Raw genomic sequence first — 4742 nt, 5'->3', positions numbered from 1 at the left:
AAGCTGTTCACACCCAAAGTACAGACTGTCTTGGCAGATAGACTTAGCAAGTCCAGGCCAAAACTGTGTCTCCGTGATGCATCATTATGTTTTGTTTTTTTCAGGGTGTCAGTTTTGAGGATTTCAAGTCCTTCCACTCAGGAATGAGTCTGAGGACAGGCAACATCCTGGCAAGGCTCCAGGCTTTTGCAAATGGCTAGGCTTAGATGACCTGTGGGAGTTTCAGGGTGGGTTAATGCTGAGGACTCAGGGATGTGCTGAGAAGGAAGACTGGGGGAGAGGTGAGCCAGCAGGAGATAGGGAGGGGGAGAGGAGAGAAGTGCTCTCTCATGCATGAAACTGGCTTTCTTTTAATGGGTGTGGGTGAGCCAGGCATTTTATGAGGTCTAGAAGCTTAGGGGAAAATGCAGGAAAGGGGAAATGATGTCAGGTGAGTTTAGAACTAATGGTGATTCAGAGGTGGCACAGGTCCTCTTCTGACTGTCTTATGAAGCCAGTGCTGTGGTCATAATGTTTGTGCTGCCCCCACCCCCAAATTCATATATTGTAAATGGGATTAATGCCCTTATAAAAGAGGCCCGAGAGAGCTGTCTTGCTCTTCCACCATGGGAGGACACATAGAAGGTGCCATCTACGAGAAAGGTGTCCTCATCAGACACCAAATCTGCTGTCACCTTGATCTTGAACTTCCCAACCTCCAGAACTCTAGGAGCAATACATTTCTATTGTTTATAAATCACCCAATCTAAGATATTTTGTTGTAGCAAACCAAGCAGAGTAAGACAGCTGGGAGACTAATTTAATAATTATTAATAATTTGTTATAGTCATTACATCTATTAATAAATTAGTAATCTATTAACCAATATTAATTATTAATTATTGATCATTGCATCTATTAACCATTATTATTTCCTTCTCCCAGCCTTCATAGGACAGATTAATTCTCTCACTGAAAAAATATTTGCTGAGCACAATTGCTCTATTGGGTATGTAGTGGTCAAGGAGACAGCACCTGCCTTGCAGCTTGCAGTCTGAGTGGCCCGAGAGGCACTGTGTGGCATAGATGGGGCAGTAGAAGGTGTGGGAGCATCTGAACTGGAAGAATCAACCAGACTGGAAGGCCTCAGTGAGGAGGCTGAGACCTGAAGGATGAGGAGTGGGAGGAAGAGAGCTCCAGAACTGTGGTGTGAAAGTGAGTGACAGTACAGGACACTGAAGAAGCCCAGTGTGGCTGGACTGTGGAGCAAAGGGGACAGTGGCAGGGGCAGAGGCTAGGACAGTGAGCAGAGACCTTGCTGGGCAGGGCTTTCTAAGATAGGTTAAGGATTTTAGACTCTCTCCTGAGGGTGATGGGAAACCTAGAAGGATTTTAATCAGGGAGTGACTTGATCTACCCTGGTTGTTGGGCAGATGATGAATTAATTGAAGGAGCAAGACTTGGAAGGCTGCCGTAGTAGCAGTTCAGGTGAGTGACGATGGTGGCTTGGGAGAGGGTGGCTTCTGTGGGGAGTGACAGACGTGATACACCTGGAAACTCCAGGACATTCTAAGGGAGCCGATATGGGGGTGAGGGAGAGGGAGGAACTAAAGGACTTCCGGGTTTTTAAGGAGACTGTTGCTATGGATTGAATTGTGCCCCCCAAAGTTCCATGTATTAGAAACTTAATCCCCACTGTGACAGTATTAAGAGGGTGGGGAATTCTATTATGGTAATGGAAAGGTGAGGCCTTAAAGAGGTGATTAGATTGTGAGGACTGTGCCCTAGTAAATGGATTAGTCCATTGATGGTTCAGTGGTGGTCATGGGTGTGGTTCTGATGGCTTTAAAAAGAGAGTGCAGGGCCGGCCCCGTGGCTCGCTCGGGAGAGTGCGGCGCTGGGAGTGCAGTGGTGCTCCCGCCACGGGTTCGGATCCTATATAGGGATGGCCGGTGCGCTCACTGGCTGAGTGCGGTGTGAGTGACACCAAGCCAAGGGTTGTGATCCCCTTAGCGCTCACAAAAAAGAAAATAAAATAAATAAAAAGAGAGTGCATGAGAAGCTCTCTCTTACCAAGCCATTCTTGCCAGGTGATAACATGTGCTGGTGGAGCCACCACCAAGAACAAGTCCCTTGCTAGACGTGTTCCCTGGACTTTGGACTTCTCAGCCTCTGAAACTGTAAACAATAAATTTCATTTCTTTATACAGTACCAGTTTCAGGCATTTTGTTAAAAGCAACACAAATGGACTAATACAACTGTGAAGAGCAGGAACAGAAGAGCGTCCAAATATCACTCTAGGAGGTCTGTCAAGGGGAACATTACACACAGGTCAACAGCATAAGCCTCAAAGGGCAGGTTTTTAATTTTAAAACAAGAGTAAGGAGAAGGAATAGGAATAATATCTGGAGATAGTGATGGGCTGCCCAGGTATGCCAGATTGTATTTTGTTGTGAGCTGTTTAGTTTAGTCTGCTAAATTTATCAGGCCCGTGGAGAGATTAGCATGATTAGTCACATCTCCCTTGCCCGTGTCTGGGATAATTGTTATAAGTCATGATTTTAGTGGACAGGCTGCCGCCACCATCTGTTATAGATCACCCAACTGCTATTGCAAGTTGTACAATGTGACCCTCATTCTTTGTTTGTTGAAAAGCCCCTGAGATATATGATTCAAAGAACAATGTATCGCCAATGAGTAGCTTGTGTTATTTTAGTGAACTAATGTAAATTCTCACCGAACAAAGTTGGAACTGCCCCTTAGCTTCTCCTTTTCTTCTTTAAAAATCAGTTCATAACTGCTACTGAATGGAGCACATATTTGGGGCAAGCTGAGTCTGTTTCCCAGGCTGCAGTCCTCAAATATTTTGGCCCCAGTAAACTCTTTGTCTTATACTTTTGCCTCAGTTTCTTCTTTTTTTTTTTTTTTCCCTTTTTGTCTTTTTTCATGTCCGGCAACGGATCGCAACCCTCAGTGTCGCGCCCGTACCGGACCGGGACCGGCAACGGGATCGCAACCCTCGGTGCTGCGCCTGCACCTCGCTCAGCCAGTGAGCGGGAACCGGTCTGTATGTGGGATCCGAACCCTCGGCGGGAGCGCCACCGCGCTTCCGAGCGGCGCACTGTAGCAGTGCGCGACCGGGCCGGGCCCCTCAGTTTCTTCTTTTTTTTTTTTCTTCCCTTTTTGTCTTTTTTCATGTCCGGCAACGGATCGCAACCCTCAGTGTCGCGCCCGTACCGGACCGGGACCGGCAACGGGATCGCAACCCTCGGTGCTGCGCCTGCACCTCGCTCAGCCAGTGAGCGGGAACCGGTCTGTATGTGGGATCCGAACCCTCGGCGGGAGCGCCACCGCGCTTCCGAGCGGCGCACTGTAGCAGTGCGCGACCGGGCCGGGCCCCTCAGTTTCTTCTTTTTTTTTTTTCTTCCCTTTTTGTCTTTTTTCATGTCCGGCAACGGATCGCAACCCTCAGTGTCGCGCCCGTACCGGACCGGGACCGGCAACGGGATCGCAACCCTCGGTGCTGCGCCTGCACCTCGCTCAGCCAGTGAGCGGGAACCGGTCTGTATGTGGGATCCGAACCCTCGGCGGGAGCGCCACCGCGCTTCCAAGCGGCGCACTGTAGCAGTGCGCCACCGGGCCGGGCCCCTCAGTTTCTTCTTTAAGGTCAACATTGTTCACAATTTTTACTATCCTTCCTGAAGGATACTCCGCTGGTAGTGGGTGTGGCCATCTGTGGTAGCCAGTGAAAGGTGAGCACAAGTCGTGTGCATCACTTCTGAGCCGGAGCCTCAAGAGCCAGCTCGTGGCTGCACACGTCTCTTTTCCCTCTGCCAGCAGGTTGGCAGTGTTTTGGAGTCTGCCCCATCAGCCTGGGTCCGTGAATGAAGAATCGGAGCAGAGCCCAGCCGGCCCATGCTGCACACGGGGCGCGAGTGAGTCTATACCTTTGTTTATAGGAACCACTGAGATCTGGGCTCATTTGACTCCCCGTCCCCTTCTTCAGACCTTGAGGTGCTTGGTGAGTAGGGGAATGAAGAGCCTTCAGTTAAGACTGTGAGGATGATCTTCTGGGTTTTGATTAAGGCAGGAGTTGCAGGGAACATTCCGAGAAAGGTTTCTAGGTAACACCATGGGAGAGTTTGGGAAGGATGGAAGGATGGAAGCAGAAGACACCAATGAGCGTTCTTACGGAGATGAGAGAACCTGGGATGACCAGAGGGGCTTGTATTTAGGGGGACTGCCAAGGAGAACAAGGACAGAAAATGCAATGAACTTGGCTGTGACACCTCTAGCGGGGCAGTGGAATCTCAGATCCGGACTGTGAAAACAGCCTCCCAGTCCCATCTACTCTCTCCCACCTCTGTCTTAATTTTCATCATTATTCTTTCTGTAATCAGTTTACTTCTCAATTGCTGGTGTCCTGATAGAACGTAACTCCTGTGCTGTAAGAATCCGCCTGAGTTGTTCATTCTCCCTGGAATGCCAAGCACAGGGGCCCAACTATCTGTGTGAATGAATGAATGAATGAACTTTGTGGACCCATCCTGTCTGTCACGATCTCTCCCATCGGTAGAGGGTGCCTGTCAGCGGTCTGTAAAATCACGTTTGACTCTTGGCTCACGTTTTACTGTCTTAATGACTTTGGGCAAGTTAGCTAATCTCTTTGACCTTGGTTTCTTTAGCTTTACATTTTTTTTCCTTTGGCAGCTGGCTGGTATGGGGATCTGAACCCTTGGCCTCGGTGTTATAACACTATGCT

The sequence above is a fragment of the Galeopterus variegatus genome, unplaced genomic scaffold (genome assembly GCF_000696425.1).
Source record: "Galeopterus variegatus unplaced genomic scaffold, G_variegatus-3.0.2 Scaffold93, whole genome shotgun sequence".
Taxonomy (NCBI): Eukaryota; Metazoa; Chordata; class Mammalia; order Dermoptera; family Cynocephalidae; genus Galeopterus; species Galeopterus variegatus.
Note: the sequence above shows the minus strand (reverse complement) of the source record.